The sequence below is a fragment of the Myiozetetes cayanensis genome, unplaced genomic scaffold (genome assembly GCF_022539395.1).
Source record: "Myiozetetes cayanensis isolate MyiCay16 unplaced genomic scaffold, myiCay2020 scf10, whole genome shotgun sequence".
Taxonomy (NCBI): Eukaryota; Metazoa; Chordata; class Aves; order Passeriformes; family Tyrannidae; genus Myiozetetes; species Myiozetetes cayanensis.
In genome coordinates, this window is record NW_026086605.1 from 11,172,729 (window position 1) to 11,197,931 (window position 25,203).

The window sequence follows — 25,203 nt, forward strand, 5'->3', positions numbered from 1 at the left end:
ATAGGGCAGTAAATCTACTTTTCCCATTACACTGATAAGATCTCCCCATAGCTAGTAAATAGTGCACCCTTTATAGGAAACACTTAGGAATTACATCTGAAGTCAACTCTGGTTTTGCCATTTGTACATTAGAAGACACCACATTTCACCCAGTTACTCTGTGTATTTGGTTAATTTTAAGTCTGACCTCATGAGAATCTTTGCTCTTGACAACTTCTGAAAATCAGCTTATAAAACCTGAAGAGGATTGATTGACTGTGTGAACACTTTTGATGTGATGGTGTTTAAAGTCATGCTGGATAGCATAAATAGCCTTCAGACGTGGCTACACTAAATTATTTCATTTGTCTAATAAAAGCTGAGGTTGATTGACACACTCCAAACAATTTTTAAAATCTATGAGATATTTGCACAAATAGGGAAAATATGGAAGTGCTTTTTGAAGACAATGAAATGATTCTTATGGTTAAAGTTAAGTCCATGGAACCAAGCTTACAACTGCTCCACATGAGTGAGTTCTGTTTGGACATGGTGATTGAAGGGCTTTGAAGTCTCTTCCTTAGGTTAACTGGTGGTGGGAAACAAGATTTGAACCACATACATGCCTATAATGAAGGCAGAAATAGTTCCCATGAGGCAAGATCCTAAACATGGCACCAGACACCAGGGGAAATAACCCTGTAATGTTGTGGCACTTTTGGAGTGGAATTGCATGAAACTAACTGCCATCGTAATATTTATTTTACAGGGTTTTTTTTTTTTAGATAAATATATATATGAGTATAAGCTTTTTATTGCATGCAAAAATGTACTTCTGCCTCATGTGAATGGCCTTTTATCAAGCAGTGCCAGACAGCTGCACTGAGAGTACTGAATACTGAGTAAATAATATACATGGTATTTCTCATTAATTGCCCAGAGATCAATAATAAAAGCATGAACTCAGAGAAACAGGAGCCACACGGCAGGAGAATTTGGTGACTTGATCCGTAAAGTTCAATTCAAGTCCCTGTCAGAAAATATTAAATAAAATAATGATGTCATTCAGCAAATCAGTCTCTGATGAGCATTAAGAATTCCTGATGGCAGCTCCTGGGAGAAGGAGGGATTCTGATGGAATCGAGAGGAAATAGGTAGTCCATAACAAGTTCAAAATACCACCCAGTTGTGCTGTACTGAGAAGACTTTCAGTATTGCCACTGAGTCCCCCATGGTGACCAGAGAAGCAGCAGAGAAGGTGGCTGCAGTATCCTGTGGCTATTAACAGTTTGTCTTGAGTGTGAGGATGGAATTACTCATCATGGAACTCTTTACACTTCCTGCTGCCCACTCGCCTACATTTAACCATGCCATTGCTTCCTGAGCTCAGAATCTGGTTCTGGTTTGCTCTCTCTGATTTGACAGTATACAGTAAATCCTATGATGTTTTGCTCTTACACTGTATGGTCTGTACTGGACATGCCAGTTACTTGTGCTCCAGTACAGAAGGATTCAGTGTCCTCCAGTGCAAAGCACTGCAGAAAGGGTACATCACCAGGATACAAGTGCCCCAGCATTGGTGAGGTGGAGAGAAAGCATCTCTGAAGGCAACATATGGGACTAAACCCATATGGCCCATGGTCTTATGAAAGGTTTTGGCAATCACAAGGCCACAGAAAAAACAGTAGGACAGAGATGAATTACTTCAAGGATCCTCAATACTGATCTATTTCTCTAAGTAGTGTCCCTTAGTTTTCTCCTTAAAGTGGGTATAAACTGTTGTAAGGCTTCATTCAGGACCTGAACAGGCCAGAAAAATCTAAATAAAAAGGAGGCTGTAGGCACTTTGACTTTTAGGCTGAAGCTGTGATTTCATTTTCCGCCTTTGCTCATAGAACGTTTTATTATAAATTCAAAGAAAGATTATGCTGCAATAAAGAGGTTAGTCAGTGGAATTAATGGCTATGAAATTTAGAAGAGATTAACAGGAGAGCCTTGCTGTGCTGTGTGTCATTGGCTTGTGCAATAATTTGTTGTTGTCTTGCAGGAGGTCAGCTCTTCTAACACTACCTCAAGTCTGGGAAGGGACTAATAATATATGACCCTTACCATAGCTTACAGTCATGCAGGCTTTGAGCATGAGCAATCAATTTTCATACAAAAAAAGCTACCATGGTAAAGAGAAGACATTTGAAAGTGCCTCCTCCATGATACTGATGCTTAGGGCTGGACAGAGCCACCCTTCACTTTGTTCAGCAGTACCACAACCATGACCCAGTCCTTCTTGAAACCACCAAAGGTTTTTGTTCGATTTTCTACAAGCAGAGTCCTCTCACACATACACTTATTTCTTTCAGGCTCTCGAAGGGTGAGGGTGATGCCAAACAGCAGCTCAGAGAGAGAGAAGTAAAGGGAAATCTTTACTGTTTTGCCACCTTAGGCAAAGGCATCTGTAAATGGCAAGAAATCAGATGTGATAAGCAGCTCTCGCTCATCCAATTTTCAGAATTTCCATGGAAACCTAACCAATTGCCAGACAGTACATGCCAGTGTACATGAAAATAGTGTGTATGAGAAACAAATATTGAAGCAATTTATTTTTTTAAGCTCCTCAGAGGTTTGCTAGCCCCCTTACTAGCCACTAACACCTTCATCCTAATAACACTCTCATCCAGTCAACCAACTGTACGGTGGTTGACTGCAGTAAAGACTGCACAAAAATCATAGGGTATAGAAATATGTATGAGCCCAGTTCATTATTTTTAAGGAGTGCTGCACATATTAAATGCATCTGGGACTCAGCCAGCGCTGTATGCCATACACATATGTTTACGTGAGGTATGGAGGTACCTCCTTTTCCTCAAGTGACAGAATACTAGAAGAAAGGTCAGATTTATGAATTTTTAAGCTGGAAGGCTGCTTGCTGATTGTTTAACAGCCATTTTCAGAATTACAAACCTTTGTATAGAAGATTTGGACACTGAAATAGGTAGAGAAAGTAAAAACCTTACCTGCACAGGGAATTATTATATTATTTCTATTATTATTATTGCTGTTGTTGCTGTTAATATTGTCAATAATAAAATATTTATGATTAAAAGTGGAATCTCCTTGCAAATTTACTGCTACTACTACTACTACTACTACTAGTACTACTACCGAATTTACAAGGACATTCCATATTTTGGGTCACTTGTTGGACAAAAAAAAAAAAAGAAAAGTGCAATAAGATAAAGAACAGCAGTTATTGGAACAGAGCAGCTCAAACCTGGTGAGGAAATTCAGCCAGTTTGCATGGTTGGTAGCTAGTCAGCCAGTGAATGGGCTCTCATGGCAACGAATCCCAGGCAGTGATTGAATTCAGCACAGGATTTCTTTCTCACATTTGAGTCCTAGTTTATAGACCTCAGGACAAGGTTTGTTAAATTAGGCTATAATTCCTCCATTATAAAATGACATCTTAATGGTTCTGATCTTTTGGAAGACTTTTAGCAGATTAGGAGGTGATGGGATAGGGGAAAAGATTTATTGCATGCTCAAAGCCATGTGGTAATCCAAAGGGATTTATAGACAGTACTCTTCACTACTTGTGCTGAACAAGGATGTGAATTATTTGATTCTGATAACATGAGAATCCTCTTACAACACAGTATGAGCTTGAGAAAATGTGAATATTGCTAAAAAAACCATTCAAAAATAGATTTTTCTCCTTTACCTGTTAGTTATCTTTAAAGGAGTAAAATCTTGGTTTTGTATAATTTTTAAGTCCCCCTAGATTGAGGAAAACTCTGAACAAAAACTGAGTTGAATGTCTATGGATATGGATAGATGGAAATTTCCATTAGAAATATTTTTCTAGCTTTTGGGGGAAAGTGCAAAGTCATAGAAGATAAAACTTTGTGCAAGATTATTAATTTCAGTTTGGACATGGAGGTTTCTAAGATTTTACATCAGGATGTTAGACATACAAATTCATGGCCTTATTCAGCCCAGTGCAGACAAGACATGGGGCTTAAGGGTGCCCTCAGATATGTTGTCCTGCTGCATCTGAGCTATTTTAGTTAGTAGCTCTCCAGTTGCTTTCCAAAGCTAATCCATTGCAAGGAGAAAAATATCCTCTCCAAGATGATGTGTAGCCCATAATTACACCATTTTCATCAGAATTATCTAAACTACAGTTTAAGGAGTTTGTACATAATGCAGTGTATACAATGATAGCTACTTGTTCATTTGAATCTGAAATATTCATGCACCTCTGATTAGATACACTTACATGCCTCATTAATATATAGTTCTGGATTAATTACAGAAATGTTTTCATTCCAACTTCAGGATGTAGTGATAAATTATTGTCTTCACACACGAGAGGAGACAAAGGGATTACATGATCAATCCAAGGTTATAAATGATATCTGTGGGAGACCCAGTAAGAGAAGAGCTAAATTCTAATACTTCATCCTTGCTTCACTCTCCAAACTTTGGAAATTTGCTTTCAAGAATTTTGAAAGAATTGAAAAAAGAATTTATATTCTTATCTGTAACCATTGATATTCTCAGCTGGAACAGCAGGGAAATCCTGTAGCAGAAATATGAGCATGAGAACAGGTTCAGCTGGGAAACAAACAATTATTAGTTCAAGAATAACTTCATGGGAAATAAACAAAAGCCTGTTTTTAAAAAACTCCCTTGATATACTTTTTTCCCCTTAATAAAATCACAAGTTTGGTTCCAAAGGGGTCTGCTCTTCAGACTGATCTGAACTGATAGACAAGTTAGACTCCCTGAAATGTTTTTATGGTTTTAGAATATCTGAGTGCTAAGTCACATAATAAGCAACCAAGAAATTGGGTTACATACAGAGAAGATATTTCTCATACCTGAGAGAGTTCCAAAATATCCTTAAAAAGGCAGAATAAAACTTGGAAATCAGCAGTGAAAGCCAGACAAATTCACTCTCATAACAAAACTTAATTTTTTTCAACAGGCATGATAACTAATCATTTGCACAATTTACCATGGAAAAAAGTAGATACTCCATCACTTTAAAATTTTAAATCAAGGAAAGCACTTTTTCAATGAGATGTATTTATTAAGCTGGCAGCACCAGGCTTCAGTGGGGCGAAAGAGTGGAGAAATCACCTGATGGAATTTGTTACTCTGCATCATGAAGGAAAGTCACACAGGACATTCCTTCTACCTATCAGACCCAACACTTTTCTTTAGTAGTGTGCAGTGACAGGATTTCACTGTTGTTAAAATCTGATTTAACCCATTATGTCTTTCTTCAGAAAAGCAGGAAAGAACCCAAAAGAACTAAAAATGGAAAGTTTAATATAATTGTTCGGGTTAGTATTTTGCAAACCACACACAGAAGAGTGCTTGTGCATGTTTCTTTCTGCTTTTCTCAGAGCTAAATCTTTGCAAATATTTATATGTGTTCACCACAACTGACAGCTGCTACATCTTTTGTGATTTATCACACTTCTGTACTAAAGGACTCCCTTTGATTTCTTTATTTTACTTTGTTTTACCCCTCTGTGTTCTCCCTGTTGGAATTCAACTTGTGAAGCTAATTAAAAGCCCGTGCCATTTGAACTGGGGACGATTCTTGCCCTGCTAAAATACATGTATTTATTTCCTTCAGATGTACAATTACTGTTCTCACACAATAGTTGCCACAGAGCATAAAATTACTTCAACGCCAAGTTTAGCAATTGGAATTACACCCTGGCTGTAATGCTTTTAATTAGCCATTAGTCATCAGAATGGAAACTTGTTTAATAGTTCTTTCACTTGATGAGGCTGATTTTCACTGGAAGAAAAAGCAGCTGTCCTCAACCATGCTAAATTTGAGATTATGACCAGCCTTCGGGTTGTATCCAGGACATAGAGAATTCTTTACCTCACTCTGCTTGGCAATAGCCAGTGCTACAGACTGCACTGCATGGATTGACCTGTAATGTGTCTATGGAGTACCTAATAGTCTGCAATGAGTCATAGCAAGAGGCTCCTTAACAAGATAGTTTTAAGATCAAGTCTAGGAATTTCAAGAGGGTTAATAAATAAGAGGGAGACAGTCACCTCCATGCAATGAGAGTGTCAAGTCTATTTAGACCTCCATCTTACAGGCTGGATTGAATTGTTATGAAGTGGTGAAGTGTAGCACATTGTCACTCTTGAGTGAGTATCTGAGCTCTGCGTAGCAGTTGAGCAAGTTACTGGTTGTTACTTGACTGGCTCAGGCCAAATGCATGACAGGTGGCACACCTGGGAGTGGTAGGAGCTCTCCTGTGCTTTCAGTCCTTGTATTTGGCTCATGTTAATGGGCTTTACAGATCCCAAGTGATGGAACGGGGCAACTACATCAGTGTCCAGGCTGAAGGGATTGCTGTGCAGCAGTTGTCATACAAAGCAGTCCCTCCCAGTCACAGCTCTGCCTCGCCCCTCTCTCACTGCGGCAATGGACACAGACTCCCTGTTTAATGTCAGATATCATGGTGGGCTCGTTGTTCCTGGTTTAGTTTCTAATCCCTGCTTCCCTTGCCACCAGATCCCCCTTCATGCTGAGGCACCTGCCTCCACTGACTACACCTCTAAGTGGGTGTTGTCCCAGTCTGGGTCAGGGCAGGAAGTTTAAGCAGACGGTTTGGGGTTGTCAGTGTTAAGCCACAACCAGCTATGTCTCCTCTCACCCAAGACCTGACAACAGTCTCTCACATCACTTCACCACCCTGAGAGTAATTTACTCTTCTGTTTTTCTACTTCTGCAGAGATTCAGAAGAAACCCCTGCAGGCCAATTTAAGTCCGCCATGCTTTGTGAAGGGGAATAAGACACTGGAAGTGGGAAGAAATCTGAAAAATTCATTTGTATATTTGGCTGTGGACAGTAACATGACACAAGACTGGACTGTAAAAGCAAAATACGCTTCCATCACTTTATTTCTTCTCTCACAATAATGTTCTCATGTCACGGAGCTACTGTTGGTTTCCTGAAATATGATGTTTGTATCTTGTGATATACAATAAACTTCTGCAAACCTATAAAATTAGAGCAGTCCTTGTCTCGTTTCTACTCCAAGCGCCTTACAAAAGCAATGTGTTAGGCAATGGTAGCTCAACAACTGTCTAGTTAAATAAATAAAATGGCCATCAGTCTTGCTGCAATTGAAGCTCATGCAGTTTCCAGCCCATTTTGCTGAGGAAGGAACCCTGTCTAAGACAATATTTGTTTTCAGCATTATTTTGATTTACAGTGCTGCTTTTCACTTTGGTATTTCCTGACAAGTAATGTGTACATTCTGCAACCTGGTGGATAACAGTGGATAATCCTGTCTTGTCAGATTAGGAATTTTTCACCAAAATCTGTTTTTTACTTCAGTTCCCCAAACCTGATAAAGGTTATGGGATTAGTAAGCGTATATGACAGACCATCTGTTTCTGCTGTTCCCACCTAAGTTTTGATCAGCTGGCCAACTTCAAATTAATTTGATGAGACACAGGGCTCCTACGCTCAGCCCTCCTACAGGTGCAGGTCAAGAATGCCCCTCAGGGACAGTTGTGTGGGCCCTGAACATCCCACAAATTGATTTTACATAGGTAGACTTTTCATATCAAGTAGGGAAAGCAAGGGCATTCAAGTAGTCTTAAAGGAGATAAAGCTGTTGGCTGGGGGAGCATGTAGGGTTGTAAAAGATGCAGGAGGAAATCCAGTGTAATACAATCAAATATAAAGCTCTTAGAAAAACAGACCTTGTTAGGCCTATGGATTATAGTAACAACTAGTTAATTACAAATGCTGACTTCTGTAAAGTTGCTATTTAATTTTGGACAATGTTATTAGTTACAACTATTTTCATTTTTCCCCTTAGGCAGGAAGGGAAGAAAAATGCAAGCAGATTTTTTTTTTTTTTTAATTTGGAATAAATTTATCTAAGCTAATGGAAACTGTATTACACATAAATGCTTCTCACATTTTCCTTCATGGAACTGATTTTATGGCCATGCTACCTGTCTCATGAACAGTCACTGCTGCTGAGACTTCCCCACATACTGCACTTTTATAGCTAAGACAACTTAATATGAATCAAAATATTAGAATTTTATGTGAGGAGAAATCCACTTTCTGAACTACTAGCTGTAGTTCCAGAGTTATTTAAAATCACATTATTTGTGTCTGCTTATTTATAATTTCATAATCTACATTATCTTCTTTAAATAAATTTATTGATAACAATTAATGAGTGATGCTATCTTACAAGTGAGTAAATATCACGAAATATGCTTCTGATAGAAACTCATTGAAATATTTGGAAATTCTCTTTGACTTCAGTGGCCTTTGGATCAGGTCCCTGGTGTGTTTATCTAGCTTGAAATGTTCCGAAGGTTGTGCTGCTCTGAATGAGAAATAAAGTAATTCAATTCCAGATACTATGTAGCTTAGCAGAAGGGGGAAAAAAATGAGGTCATGACGTGGTTATGAATTTTTTGTTCTTTTTTGCTGCTTTTTCTCAGTGTGGAAGTAGGTAAAGCTTTCATCTCTTCTGGGCAGCAGTTATGAGGATTAGGTAATAGGAAGAATTTCATTTAATCAGTTCAATGAATTTTGCCTCATTAGAAATTCATGCAAATTGTCAAGTTCTAAGTCCTCCTGAGATTGCCCTGGTGTTTTTTTTTTATTTTTTTGAGAAGTGCATAGAAGGGTTTTATCCATAGACTGTTGGGTTCAGCTAATTACATTAAGAGCTAATACGATTTCCTTGTTTATGCTGTTTGTACAGGAAGATGATTGTCTAATCCTTTAAGCAGCACATTTAATTTTGGTTTCTATTTCAAGCTTTAAATTGTGTTAACTACTTCTAGTTCTCAAGGTAAACATAGTCTAAATCTTAAATGTTTTCTTCTGAGTAGCTTCAAGGATGAAGCTGCTCTGGTTTCATTTCAGATGAGGAACATTATTTCATGCCCATTTGTTCTAAGCTGGAGGGCAATGGTGGAAGCAGGGTAGAGGGATCAAAAAAACTACTTTTCTAAAGGAAGTTCAGGACTTTATCTGCAAAATTATCACACAGTGCCTAGCTAAAATTTTCATTGCTACACTACAGTCATTATTACTAATTATCTATCTGTCTGTCATATATGTCTAATCTGACCATCCATCTCTGAGTAAAAAATCTGCATTTGAAAGGACATAATGAAATTATGCTTGGATTAGCAAATCTGTGTAGATTAATTACATTTCCTCTCTTTGGAAGTTACGTTTCTGTTGTATTTCTGAAAGAATATTGAAGGAAAAAATAGAGTTGAAAAAGTCTAGAGAAACAGACAAATAAATGTCACTACCTATTATTGCCTGGCTACTCTTCCTTCTGTTTTTTTGTCTATATATATATATAAAAATAAATAAAATTATAAATAAATAAATAAATAAATAAATTATTCTGACAATTTTCACTATTGAAGACCTGGCGCTTTGATAGGAGTTAAACACCTCTTGCTGTATTTCACCATTGACCCTTATTTTGATTGTACGCATACATTATTATAATTTGTGCTGCAATACAGTTAAGTTTGATGCCCCAAGGTATCATCACCCAAGAAGCAGTTATACTCCACTCTCTTTGACATTTCCTCTAGGCCTTCTACTATTGCCTAAGCATGAATCTCAAGTGCAGGTATACCTAGCACACGGTAGATAAAGTACTACCTCCAGATACTGATAATGGAGACATCCTCAGCTGAACTAGCTGAGGATGTACTTTTAGGACTTGCTATAAGGAGAGAGAGACACGTAAATAGAGAAATTAGACTTGAGCTATCAATTGTGTCTTAGATGAATTCATCTAAATCACTCCATTTATTTCCACTCCTAGGGAAGAGAACTGGTGATGCCTCTTCTCTTTCCTTTATTTTGAATGCTTATTTAGGTGGTGGACTTATAATATCAAAGACATTCTTGGTTGGACATTAATCCTTTATCTTAGTTACACCTGGAATCATAGAATATATCAAGTTAGAAAGGGCCTGTAAAGATTGTGAAGTTCACAATCTGTTGAGTCCACCATATATACTCTTATATATACAGAGTATATACTCTTTCTTCATTATGGCTACAGGAAACGCCCTGAAGGTCGTATCCCCAGTGGCTTAAATTAAGCTCCTCAATCCTCTACAAATTATTAAATTCTCTTGTATTAATTAAGAGGAGACTCAACTGAATAAATGTTATGTTAATTTTTGAAGGAGAGTGCAGAAGTTACCATGGGATTCTCATCAGAATCTATACTGGTACATTCACTGTTTAACAATTTCATAAATGATCTGGAAAACTGAGTGAATAATGTTGGAGCAAAGTTTGTCAACAATGCAAAATTTGGACTGACAAAACTAAAGCAGTTAAAACTGGAGCAGAACAGGAGGAACTATAGAGTATCTCATGGTACCAAGTGAGGCAACTGTCGTCGTTTTGCCTTGGATCAGTTTGCTTTCACATCCCCCACACAATTACTATTAGTTGAGAGAAGGTTTATGCAGACAAAAGAGACTTGATTTAGGAAAATAATATGAATATTTATTACTAGTAAAATAAAAACTAAAAGCTACTAAAGAATTACATCTACAATAATGCTACTTAGGTAAAAGTACTATGTATTTACAGAAATATTTCTCCCCCCTTTATATCAGTCTAAGGAGGAGAAGCAGTCCCCTTCTCCATTCTTGGAGCTCCAGGTCTCCTCAATAACTCTGTAGTACTCTTGTTGCAGCTGGAATTCCTTCATCTCTCTCTCACTCTGTGTCGGCCTCCAGGGCTGGGCCTACCCCCCTCCTGGACTGGGGGTTATTCAGGTCCTGAAGGTTTTTCCCTCCATAGGCTTGCAAGGGGACACTTGCTTGCTATGGATCTTCTTCCACAGGGTTACAGGGGATAATGGCTCATGAGTCCACCCCTGTTTTCTATGGAGGTCCCTTCCCATGGGAGAACAGTCCTTGATAGACTTCTCCAGCATGGGTCTAGCATGGATCTCTTACTTGGATTCCCACATCTCACCCGAGCCGTTCCTGCTCCAGCGTGAGGTTTTCATCCCCCTCAGGGTCATAAATTTTCAATAGCAGCAGCATGGATCTTTCACTGAGATCCCAACATCTCACCCAAGCCGTTCTTACTCCAGTGTGAGATTCTCTCAAGGTCACAAAATCTTCAGCAGGACTCTGCTTCATTTCAGTCCTCTCTCATAGAGTCTCGGCTTCCTGGTACGTCCACAAGCTCTTCTGTGAGCCACATGGTGGGGGGTGTCTCCTCACCCCAACAATCTTCCATAGGTGGCAGGGATTTATTTTTCAGTCTTTACCCTGCTGAAGAGAGAAAGCGAAAGGGGGGAAGAAGCAAGTCCCCCCTCTTCGCACTCCTCTGCTGCTGCAGCTTCAGCTGCCAGCTTTGACCTTGGACACTCTGTTATGTCTCTGCTGGATTTCTTCTACAGCGTTTCTTGTCCAGGCAGTCAGTCTTCTAAACTTTTTTCTTCACTCTCTTGCAAGAGAGGAGTTTCAGTACTACACCTGCCCCCCCGGCCCAGGGTCAGGGGAGGAGGGGGCCTGGCTCTCCTCGGGCCCGCTGCTCTTCTACATGGCTGCTGTCCCTAATTTCAACTGCGACACAAGCCTTCTCTTCCGTTTTCTTAAAATATGTAATTAGCAAAGGCGTTACTGAGTTCTAATTGGCTTCTTGTCCGGAAATTCACCTAGACAAAACCATTCTCAGCCCCAGGGGCTGGCCGGCTGGGCAAAACCATGACAGCAACAATAAAACAGCCAGTGAAATCAAACAGAAAATATTGCAACTGGGGTCACTAATTCTAGTTGTATTATTCAGTGATTGGTCCAGAAGGAAGTTTTTGACAAATTGTCTTGGCTATGGCAAATCTGAGTTCCTTAAGCCTATTCCCAGCTCATCATATCCATCTCTTCTATCATCCTGAAAAAGCCCCTATGTTTTCTTGTTTAATGGGAGAGGGTTTGTGACTTTCTTTTAACTACCAAGCACTTGATAGACCTGGGTCAGAGTACAGAAAGAAGAATATTTAAGGTGGCAAAACCAACAAGAGGTGAAGTAGGGGTGAATCCAAGAGCATGGAAAAGGGTCATGAAGGGAGAAACAAGACAGATTTGCTGAAATGAATATTGTTAATAACTCAGCAAAAGTTGTGGAGCACGTGTGAACATTTCCCTAAACTAAACAGAAAAGCCTATTAAGCATGCATCAATAGTGCATCATCATCCTGACTCTTGAGAGGAGCTCTTCTCATTCTGTGCCAAAAAGGGGCACATTCAGAAGGACACAAAATAGAATGACAACTTCATCAGGAAAGTTAGAATGACAGCCATGCAAGGAGACAGTAAAAAGCTGGGAAATTTTTTGCTTCCAAGAGAGATAACAGGGATCATAAGTATACAGCCAATTCTCAAAAATAACATACTATGTAAAGACAGTGAAAAAGGGGTGATGAGTTGTTGTTTTCCACAGTCTAAGAGTGGAGGATACACAGGATTATTATTGGGTGTCAGAGCTTATAAAACTTGAAAGGGAAAAACATTTACACCTAACTAAATTGTGAACCTTGTTGACACAGTATTTTGTGGATGTTTAAAAGTATTGATGGATTAAACTAGAAGTAAAATAGGATATAGACCCTTCTGGTACCTATTAAATTCTTTAATTGGGATATAACCTCTAGTTCAATGTTGTCAGAAAATAGAGGGGCGTATCACAAATATTTTCAAAAATATCCAGCATCCTCTGGATCAATAAACACCCTCATTTCTGTCAGTCTAAGAACCCCCTACATTTCTTGTGTAATAATAGAGGCTTTGTCACTTCTTTTAACTTCCATGTTAACCTGATAATTTCCATTGCAGTGATGGACAGCAGAAAACAGAGTAAACAGAAACATGCTCATCTTCACAGAGGATCAGGCTGCCAGAGGTCAGGCCCAAATTTTCCTGCTAGACTGCAGATGAGATAAAGGAAGCCTTTGGCTCATTCTTGCTAGTGATAGCTCACCAGCAGGGGAGAGATGACTTTCAAACTCCTGCCTCTGCCCCTGGTAGTCATATTGTAAAATCAGAATTTTGATGAGCCTCAGTTTGTTGCAAAGGGTAATATAGACGATTTACATCTGTGTAAACTCTTAAGGACACAGTGTAACACAGCTGAAATGAACCAACCAATATTAAAAAGGCAGAATAACTGATGCAGGAGGTTACCTGGGTGTATTACAGGTGTAATATGTCTTATCAAGGACTGTGCATATTTACCTTTATTTCCAATCTGTTTTGGACATGCAGTTGAAAAATAATATCTTAGTCTCGTCTTGAAACTCAGACCAAACAGTTAGGTTGGATTTTATCAACACTCTTTTATTTCACATCCTTTTTAAATGGGAAAATCATTCCCCTCATTTACACTTGAGTATTGTCTTGTAACCTACAGATAAGAATTTTCACTCTGATATTTAAATTACCAAAAATTGTATTTAATTTGTATGTAGATCATAAATTTGTAGCCGAAAAGTATGGTGCCTAGTTTGCAAGTTTAGCTTAATAACTGTTTAAATTCAGAACGTGCTTTCAGCTGATAGCTTTCTCTTTACTACCTATATCACTAGTTTGAATATTGATGAAGAAAGGAAATTCCTTAGAACTGTTTGAGCAGTTTTGGGGATTTTTTCATTATTAAAGTTATCTCCAAAGAAGTTTTCATTATCATCAATCTCTGAAGACATTTTCTTTCACATGAAGATTGGATGTGGGATGAAGGGAAGGAGAGGAATTGTTGTGAAGGTTTTGATAGAAACAAGAAAATCTTTAGCTAAAAAGTTCATTCACTAGAAAAGCAATAATCTGTTTTGTTAAAAAGACTCTTTTTTTTTTTCAAAATCAATGTTTTAATTGATCTGGTTCTGTGGTTAAATACCATATTTCAATCCAGAGAAATGGACTCTACAACACATCATTACTTCAGGCATATGACATCTCTTTTGAACACAGGAACAGATTGATAAGGTTAACTTCTCACATTCCAGTGGTTAACAAAGATTTTGGCAAGCATTCCTCAATATTTGAAGGGCAAAATAAATAAATAAAATCAGAATGAAGAGACTGGCAGAATTCCTATCTGGATTAAAGATTGCAGATGAAAAAAGACTGGTGTTTTACTTGAACACATTTTCCTTGCAAACTTGTCTCTCAGTGACAATGCCGTCTTAGTGTAAAGTTAGAAGGTTATAATTTTCAAGGTAAATGAGACTTCATATGTATTCTAAACTTTAGGATTTTGCACATGTGCTTAGGTAAAATATATTATATGTGTCACCTTGAAAAAGCTGTAGAACCATAATAGTCAAGAAGATAACTATCCAGTTGAATTCTTAAAAAAATAAGATTTGTCTGTTCAAAGAAAAATTGTTGGTTCTCAACAGGTTTCACCAACAATATAAGCCATTTTACCTTTATTTGCAGGAACATTCCTATGATTTCAACAGGACTCATTGTCTCAGCTAGTAAGTACTACATATATGTTTAAATTATGGCCTCATGTTCAGAGTAAAATGTTGCCCAGAACTAGTTATACCAATGCTCTTAAGGCTAAAAGAGTTCTATAATCTATGTAATAACAGCTCTCATGTCAGAATCAAGCCCAAGGGACTGACTGTGATTTAGCTGTCCACAGACAGCAGCTTTTTTCCAGGAAGAATTTCTTTTCTGCAGAAGTCAGCTGAAAAGGGTAAATTTACCCTTGTCAGACTTGATGTCTCTCTGAAAGCCCAATTATTTTCAAATGCCAGTATTTGCTGGGCAATGATGCTCAGGCAGAGATGGTCATGGGGATGTGAACTCCACAGTGGCAAGCATCAGATCTCTGGCCTTGGTACTCAAGAGCAAGAAAACCTACATGGTCCAACTGAGTAAGGACACAGGAAGGCACTTTGATCCTGGGAGACGGCAAAGTCTAAAGTTTTCTGTCAAAGAAGTGAATGACCTGCTAAAGGCAATGTTAACCTTAAAAGAAGTTTCACTTGCCTTCTCAGGGCTCTGGTCTCTGTAACCTATTAATTCCCAGGAAGAGCCATGACTGAACTCAGCAGATTAGTGTTTCTCTGACTACAGAGGTCATGGCAGTGCCATGACCCTTCCTAAGGGAAAAGCAACTGTATAAAATGGGGATCAGCCAGCACAAATTCTGTCTCATTCCTGGGCTGGACATGAAGGATTGATGTACCCTTTCCATAAAACTATTCAGGCAACATGTGGCCTCAGTCCCAGGGCTGAGTGACTGCCTGTTTCATACTTGTAAAACTGTGGATAAAGACAGTTCCAGACTAAGCTAAGATTCAGGTAATCAGGAGATGCAAATTCTCCAGATGTGCTCACAGTTGCAATCAAAGTTACTCACAAAACAGCTCTGGAGACTCAGATCCTCTTTCTGTCCACTGAGCATGCCACATCCAAACACCATTGCTACTGGACTCTACTTGACACAGCATATTCAAGAACCAGTTTTACTGAAACCATCTCAAAACATCCATTTCTGTTTCAGAAGAGCATTAAAAGTCACACAGGCTTTCAAAGGACCTTGTAGAAAACACTGGAGGAAAAATCCTTTTGGTATATTTGTAGTAGGCAACAGTTTCTATCCTAGAAGGGTAAATTAAGATGGGAATGCACACATATATGCAAGTACACAGACATATATAGATAGATATATATACACATAAATGTGTACATAGGCATCATGCACGGATGTACACACATGACCTTTGATTGATACTTGAGAAATTGGTGAGCTGAGGAATCACGAAGTTTAAACTAATCCAAATCTGCAGAGACAGGTAAAGAACCTTTCTCCTGGGTCCTGAAACGATGAACCATGAAATGATTCAGAGATCGCTCCCCCAGGTAGTCTCTCTCCCCAGGGGGCTGATGCTAGATTGGCTGCAATTCCAAGTGAGACCTTGCCATGCAATTGTTCAGCCTTCCTCCCTGACCCTACTGGGGATAGCCATTCCACACAGTAGCTGAACAGCCTTCCCTGGCTTTTCCCTGGCATTTTGTGCATCCCAGCATTTCTTTTCTTTTTCTGGTCATCACAGAAAGTACTGTTAAATCACCACCAGCTGTAGAGTTTCGTATTCTGGCACATCCTGGTGTGCCAATAGTTGCAATCTGAGACCCTTGCATTAGCATGTCTTTCAGTAAGACTAAATCATTCTTGACAAATAGATGCCTGCAGTAGTTGATGAAAAATGGATGGGCTTGCTTGACCTAAATAGGCTTTTGGAGAAGGAATTTATTGAGAATTTCTGTCCTGGCTGAGGATCTTGGGCTTCAGTGCATGAGTGCTGAGTGCTTCACTCATTATCTTACTAGTTTTCTTATGGAACTTTTTTCATTTCCCCCCTCACTTTCCTTTATCCTTTGCCTTCCTTCTATCTTCATTCTCTGGTATCAGAATGTCTGAGAGCTAAAATTCAGTTTTTCCTTCCATTTTTCAAGTCTTCAGGAGGCTGAGACCTGCTCAGCCAGAATATTTTCAAAATACCCTGACACCAGAAAGTCTTAAACAAAAGTATTCCTCCTTGGATATTCTGCAGTAACTTCCCCTCTCGCTGTTTTGTGTGTTTTTTATGAAAGCCATCAGCAGAAGCTATTTGAGAAGGTCATTTTCCACCTGGAATGAGGTAAAAATTAGGTGACAGGAGAGGGGCAAAGTTATGTTTCATGAATGCAAACGTCTCCTTCTGTCTGTAAATAACACCAGCACCCACAAGTAAACATACTCTTCACCATTTCCCTCCTCTTGTGAAGGCATCATGATGTTTGTTGATTTGCACTGATTGACAGTCAAATAAAACGTGTTCTGCTTAGCTCAAATGAAAAAAAAATCAAAACGAAAAAACAAAAAAACCAAATCCACCAGCGAAGTCTGGCATGAAGGGAGGTTAAATTCTTTGTTCTATAGGTGCTCTCACTTTATCGTTTTCACAGGAAATATAATTATCACATATTACCCTTTAACAAATATGGTGGGAGCTGAACCTATAAGGAAAAATGTCCCTTTCAGGAAGGGTACTGCCCAGTTTCATTATTTCCACACCTGCAGAGAACAGTTGCAATTTCCTCTGTAGTGCCTTTTTTATGATATGGATGACAAAAAGAACACTGATTTTGAGTGGTGCTTGCAGGCAGTCAATACTAGTCTTGAAGACTTTGAAAATCAGGTTCACTGTACTACTGAGCTACAGACTTTGGGGAAATTAATGGCCTTTCTACACTCTTAAATCTGAGAAATACAGGGAGTCCACTTCTGCCCAATGCAAAGGAAAAAGAGAGAAAAATAAAACCCAGTCTACAAAAACATTATTTTTATATAAAAGCACACTCATAAGAGGATGAACAGTCCTGTGGTTTGAGCAGTAGCCTGTTTTTGTGAGATAAGCCCTAGCTCTCCAAACTGATTCTATGATCTTAGGTGACTCAGAGTGCCCTGGCCATGATGCTTCAGGTACATTCACATTGTCAAATTATAGTATTCTTGATTTAGCTCCATGTGCTCTTCCCAGAAGTGTTCACCATACACAGGGATTGGATCATCCCTTTCACAGATGCTACCCGAAGTACCATGTGCTTCTCAGTCTACCTGCTGCTGACAAAGGAAAGGCAGTAATGTGCTTTGGTCAGGAAGGAAAAATGAAGTGCTTTCAGCACATGAAAGAGGGAACAGCTGGTGGTGTTTGTGGGAAGGGTGTATGGTGCTCTCAATTCCACTGAGGTAATTTTTGTCAGGAAATGTCACATGGCTGTGCAGAATGATAGAGAAAGGCAGAAACATGTCAGAGTGCTAAATGGGAAAGGTCTTTGACCACAGTAGCCCCATGACTTAGCAAGTGCACAACTAAGGCTTCATAAGCAATGTCTTGGATGTGTTACTTCTGTCTGTCTGTCTCAAGAGGGTCCTATGAAAATGTGTGCATTTTAAGGGTGCCAAGGTACACTGTCAGAGGATACATATATAAACAGTTTTTTTCCTTATTTGAAAGGCATGTGTAATTCTCCAGAGTAGTGCATTTTTTCAAGAGCTCTCTCTAAGCATTCAGAGAGAAGAGGCTGTTATTGCATGATAAGGAAGTTTCTGAGTGATAATTTAAAGATAATCTCTTAAGATTTGGAGCAACCTCATTATGCACACTTCTAAGTGACTTAGATACAAGTTTTAATTACTCCTATCTGTGTTGTGCAGTTTCCCCAAGAAGCCTTTAAAAAAACCCATACAGCTCATAACTGAACTGGGGCCCTGCAATTCGTAAACTGTACTTCAGCTTTGGTTGACTGGAAATAGGTCTAATCCAATTGCTTTCCAGCCTTCAATGGAATAATAATACTGAACAAATAACCCCACAGGCAGTCTGACATTGCTTTTCCTGCCAATCTCAATTTTAACTTGATTGTTTCTTAATGCCATAGGCGATGTCAGGGAGACTCAGGACAATATGTTATTGAAGAAGAATAGTCTGAAATATTACTCTTAATCCTATTTTATAGGTACCTGTAAATATTAGTGGTAAACCATAGCCAGATATCTGTAGGGAGATTTAATAATAGGGCACTATAGCCTGAGGACAAAAAATGGCAGCTGAGACCTTCTTTTTTGTCCGCCTCTGAGGATTTCTCACTTGTAGTAGTGAAATATATTGTACAAGGTGGAAAATTTAGTTTAACACCAAAAACTTCATGTGATCCCTTCCCTTCACAAGGTCAACAGTTGTGAATTCAGCTGTGGAGGAGCCTCAGTGAGACAGCTCATTTCACTTGTTGAGTCACAGGAAGAAAGAAAGAAAAAAGGTCTTACAGTCTATTTTTATATTACACTGGCAAAAAAAAAGGAAAACTTTATCAACTACTCTTATTTCCTGGACTACACAGCATCCTCTATAACAGGATTTATACACAGCTCAATACATCATAGGCTTGTGTTTGAGTTTTTAATGTGCAGCATCACTTTGATAACATCCATACTCGACTCTTGAGTGTATTCTTATCATCCTTGTGTTGTTTCCAGCTGACAAAGTCAAAATTTTTTAATAATTTTTAGCTTCTAAACATATACGTTTTGAACATGTATATATGTGTATATATTTAATACATCATTCCTTAATTCATCCTAACATTAGGACTCCAGTCCTTGAATTCTGTCTGTGGGATAACCTGACCATCTGTGTTAAAAATACTTTCCATCTTCATTTCATCAGCTTATTGGCCTAAGAATTGGTAGTATGTTAATACAAGGTTATTATTGAAAAATTTATGTGCAGTCAAGTCCAAAATGTGACCTTTAGGAACTGTATTAGTTACCTTTTCCAAGCTACATATACCACCTTTCAACACCGTTATCATCCTCTTCTCTTTCATTTCTTATTTTATAATTTATTATTCCTCTATTATGCATTCTGATCCTCCAATTTTCTTTTCCTTCTCTGTTTTTTTTTTCCCAAATTTGGAACCTATAAAATGCTTTTTTAAAAGGAAGAACTCTTGTCTTCCCTATAAGGGAAATAGCCGTATGAAACACAGTTATTGAGTTAGTCTTGTTTGATCTACCTTTTGAAAATCCATAGCTTACTTGATCCCATTTTTCAGTTACTTTGACATCTTGAATTACTCTTCTTACCAAAGTGTTTTAAGCATTTGAAAGCTACAAAGACCTGAAAAATAGGCCTGCATCATAATTTTCCACTTCTGGAATAAATATATGCTATTTATTCTTCAGTCTTACACTATCACCTCCTAAAAACAACATACTAATGAAAATAACTTTCTATAAATTAAAATTAGTTGGAAAAAACTATTCGTATTCATGGCCACTGCCATGAGGAACGATATAATGATATTTCCTCTTTTGAACCCAATTAAATGGGATTTATCCAAAGAAATAATGATCAGACCTACCAACACAAGAAACTTCACATCAAAATGCCTGAATTTTCATATCTTGTTTTTAACTGATGGATTAGACAGCTGAAATAAATCTCCTTAAAAATACTAGAGAGCTTGGGGGTTTTATTAGATTAATCTGAGAGAAGGAACAAGTATGATGTGCACTATGCAATGTCTTTCAACCTCATTGCCTGCCTATTAGGCTGCAAGAAAAGAATATTTAAGTGTCTGTTTATTAACTGATTGTCAAAGCAGCCTGATTATTTCAAGGATATAGCTTTGCAGAAGAAAGAGTAAGATGAACTGAAGAGTAACAAAATGATTGATTCATTTCCTTTGGGGGAGGGGAGGGAATAAAATAAAATAATGAAACATAAATGTGTCAGATCCATTTACTCAAGATTGATATTTAATGCAGCTCCCTTTGAAGTTTAAATTAAATTTCTTAAGAGGCATTATTACAAGGGAGATGGAATGTAACCTTCTATCAAGCTACCATTATTTTAATACATCTTTAAAAATATGAACTTTTTTCCTGAAGTGTGCTAGTAAATTGATTTATGCAGATCTAAGCAGTAATTATGAAATGTGCTTATCTAGACGCCTTCTGTTTCGATTGATCCTACAGGTTATTCTAATGAAAAGCTCATAATTCATAACATTCTAGATGTTTAGAATTGTTGGAATTATTTATAACTTGCAGTCCAAGGGTGCAGCTAACGAAATGGAGTTTGGAACTGATTTGTAATGCACCAAATTGTCTGTTTTCAGGCCCTGAGCACAGATAGTTACAGCATTCTGCTTTGCAACCCACAAATGGAGAATGCAGCACCACAGTGCAAAAAACAAGATCAGTTTGGGGAAGGAAGGTGACAGTCTTTCCAAGAGTTTCAGATCAGGAATATGATTAAAACCAGGAGGTAAGAAACTTCTATAAATGTTGCAATAGGCAAAACAGGTGATTTGATGGGTGATAGCAAAGGAAACTTTATTACATCTGTCCTATTACCTGTCTACTAGTAGCAATTACCTCCTTGAACACCTGTAATGTTTTAATTTCTTGTGAGGTTTTCTATGAGCCAAAATATCTGTTGAAATTGTAACTGTTAATATGAATAGAAATCGTTGGAGAAAAAAAACAATAGCCATTCCTTCTCTGAGAAGTGAGAACTGAGCCCAAGCCTCCCAGCCCTTATCACAATACTTGCTCCAAAAATACCTCCTTATGGGGTCACTACAGGGGAAGATGTATTGTGTCAGTCCTGAGAGCTCTTTCTTACTGCTCTGCTGTGACCTGAGACCCACACAGGAGTCTGTGTAGAAGTGGCAGATTCTCCTGTGTGGGTTTGCTGGGAGAGAGGAGTGTGAGGACAGCTGAAGGAAAACAAACAAAATGTGGGAGGGCAAGTGATTGAGTGAACTAGTGGGCTGATCTCACTCCAGCCATAGCCTGTCTAGGGGTATGTGAAACAAGGATGAAGCATTTTGCTGTTCCTTGTGGTGCTTCTGAGATATGACTGTCCCTTACCTGTGCTTTTCATGGGGATAAACACCACTACTTACCTGTGGCCCTGCTCTGCCAGGATTGACTTCAGGAGCTACCTGACATGTCTTTATCCCTTCACCCCATCAGAGACAAACCTTACAATAGGGTGAGACTGTTTGGGCACCTTCTGTGTCTGATGGAAGTTCATGTGCAGTGTCAATGGGAAGAGAGAGTGGCATGTATGCTAAATGTATTGTTTCCTTACCAGATAGCAGGGACAGCAGATTTAGTTCATGGGAGTAACACTCTGAGAGACACAGCTATGGCAACACAACCTGACAGCCATCAGAGTCATTATCGTTTATCATTATGGTACCAGCTCATAGCTTCAAGGACATCTCAAAAGTCCCTTTAATGGCAGATTTTTAGTCCCACAGCAGAAAGCAAGGTGATCTAAATTACCACGGAGATTATACTTGGAAATTTCTGGCCCACATCTAAACACACTGATGCACAAAACACGATTTTTATTTTCCTGTCATTATTACCCCTTTGAATGCTACTTTGGATTAAGATGAGGACATTTTTCCTCATCTGGACAGGCCTCTCAAATGTCTTTGGTAGACCTTCCATTAATATGCATCTTGGTGTTATCCAGAATAAAATTGTCTGCCACAGACTCTGTGAGACAAAATTGCAAGGCAAGGATGACCCAGAGGCTGTAAATTACCCACCTCTCAATTAAGTAGAACAAAACAGAGCACACCCATGGAGCTTTCAGAAACACATGATGTCACAATGAGCTACAGCACTCTGTGAAAACCAAGCACAGCACGAGGATATTCTGAAACAATTCCATAAAGAACAGCACAAACAGGAGCCCAATTAATTATAAATACTGAACAGACTCATAGCATTTCTTTTAAAATCCAACAGAACTTCTTAAACTGAAGCCAAATTACATCCCTATTGGCACTGATGTTCACATTTGAAGATTACACTAGACCTTAATAGAACTAGGAAATTGCAACTGCTCAGCAAAAAGTGAAAGAAGTTAAGCCCACTAATAGGTATGAATCCCAAGAGTCATTGGCATTTCTGTTCAGTGTGTTGTCACACACTCCATCCAAAAAGGTGTTGGGCATGGTTTTTACAACAGGAATTTAAATTCTAACATAGACAAAATTGTCTTTATTTAAATTCAGTTTGGAGTTTGATTGGTTGTTTGTTTGCTTGTTTTTTAAAGAGCTGACCATCAACTTGTGAATTTTCCTTAGATGTAATTATTTAGCTGAAATTTCATTTAGAAAAAAATTCAGAACAAAAGAGATTATATTGTTCTTTGTCTCAGAATGACTTCTTTCTAACTCTATTTTCAGAAAACAGACATTCAAATAAAGACAACAAAGAAACAAAATACGTGTGAACAATTCTAAAAACTTAAGCTGAGATTGCCTTTCACTATCAATCTCCTGGGGCTTTCAGATTCCTTTAAGAGAATTATTCAAGACTATACTGACTTTATCCCTGAAATTGTTTTGTGGAGCTCCTGTTTCTTACAGTGACCAGTTATTTCTAATCCTGTGTTTGATCTGCCTGTTTTACAAGACTCAATGTAGAAACCTACTCTCACCTGATGCTAATCCCAAAATAAGACACTCAACCACTCAAATTAATAAACTCAGAGCTGACTAGCTAAAGACCAGCACTGGAGGGGTTACCCAGAGATTAACTTGGAACATGGCTTGCACCCAAAAGGGGATGGAAAAAGTTGGTCTAGGGCTGTGAAAAACTTATATTTACCATTTATCATTTCTTTTTTGCTACTGTCTCCATCCCTTATTTCTTATCTGGTGACAAAACAGAGTGGTTTTCTCCTGAATTTAAGTGCAGTCTACATTTGTCACACCTTTAGCCAAACAGGACTTTGTAATTCACAAGGAAGTTGGAAGTGGGAATACAAATAACAGGCATCAGGCCCTGACCTCAGTGAAAAAGAGACCCGGGGTATTGGATAGGCAAGAAACATTGACAGTGTTTATAAAGTCAGTGCTGTTCAAAAGTTATTGCATTAGGATTAATTTACTTTTCCAAAATCACTATTTTTTCTCCCACCATCCTTCTCTCCTTTACAAAGAAACCATAATAAGAGGTTTGGAAATTCTTGATCAGCTTAAAGGAACTCAGGTTCCCTCAACAACTTAACCAGAAACATACTCTCAACTTCAAATAAAACTTTTTTTCATCTTCTTATAGAGTTTATGACTTGTTTCATTTCCAGAGACAACCTTTCTCTAGGGCTTCCATTCATGGTCACAGTGTTTGCAAATTCCTGGAAAATGGATAATGAGCTCTTCTCTGACTCCAATACAGCCAGCTGTGCTACCAGCTGTCCTTGCTCTCTAGGGCTTTTGGATGAGGGGAAGGAGGGGGCATTTTTGAGCAAAATGATTCTAGAGAAGCTCACCCAGGAAAGTGGCAATGAAAAGAATCACTCTGACAGCAAGAAAGCAAATTAAAGGATGAGTACTGTAGACTGAGCTAGAGACTGGGAAAGTTGATGATAGCTGCTCTTCCATTGCCTACTGCCTCCTGAATTTTGTATAAGCTCATTAATGATCTTCAGTTGATGTTGGTTGACTGGTAAAATAAAATATCCACTGAGCTTTAGAACCTCACTGCAAGAAACGAATTATTGTAATGTATTTTGTACCTGACATGTGGCAATCAGCAAAGAAAGAAAGGAAATCCCTAACTTAAAGATAGAAAAACCCTAACTTTGTGAAGTGCAGGAAACCTTTCTCATAAGGACAGTTGTAAACAGGCTTGAAGTTGCAGATCTATGGTCAATGTGGCCCCAGAAGGTTTGACACAACCTTTCATGAAATGCTTTGTAAGATGTCATCTAAGGAGAGGGAAAATTCTTATCGAGCTTCGAAAGTTTTCTTTAGAGCTCAGCCCTTAAGACAATTAAGTTTCAGAACACCCCAGGGGGCTGCTGCCAATAGAGGCTTGATTTGCTGTCCATCATCAACTTGCTGTATTTTCTTGGAAGCTGTTCCTTTAGGCTATCTCATTATTTTACCGTATACCCCGAGGTGACACATATCTACTGGGGGAGCAACTAGGAAAGGATATTGTGACTGAAGAGATTTGATACAGAGTTTTGGTAAAGTGTCACAAACTGAGTTTTGGGATAAATCACTTGCATTTCAGGTGCAGAATCAGATTTGGCTTAGACCATCCTTTCTATTTGATTTCTTTGGCCAGAGGCGAATGGGAACTTTGAGAGATCTATTTCAATTTGGCTGGCTACTGAAGAGCCATCAACACAGTTGTGTATAAGGACATGTCCACCTTCATCTTCCCTTATGTCCCAAGGACAGTCCATCTGGTAAAAAGAAATGGACTTAAACAGGAATACAAAACCCAAGACATTTTGGGAGGATATCTCGAATGAATTTTTTACTGTCTCTCCGAATCCCATCTGTTTCCTTGCTGTCTGGATATTGTAATGCCATTGTTCTTTAAGCAGGACTGTACTGAACTCAAATACATGACACTAAACTGTTATGGCTGCTGGAAACTAAAACAACTTGTTGCTCACTCAGTGTCAATAACAGCCACAGCACATTCGTACATAGTGGTGTTCTCACAGAGCATACCAGACACCCCTCACAAATATAGATGTAATCTAGGGTTACAGAAAAATCAAGTAAAATAACAAATATCGTCTGAATAGAATTAAAAATGC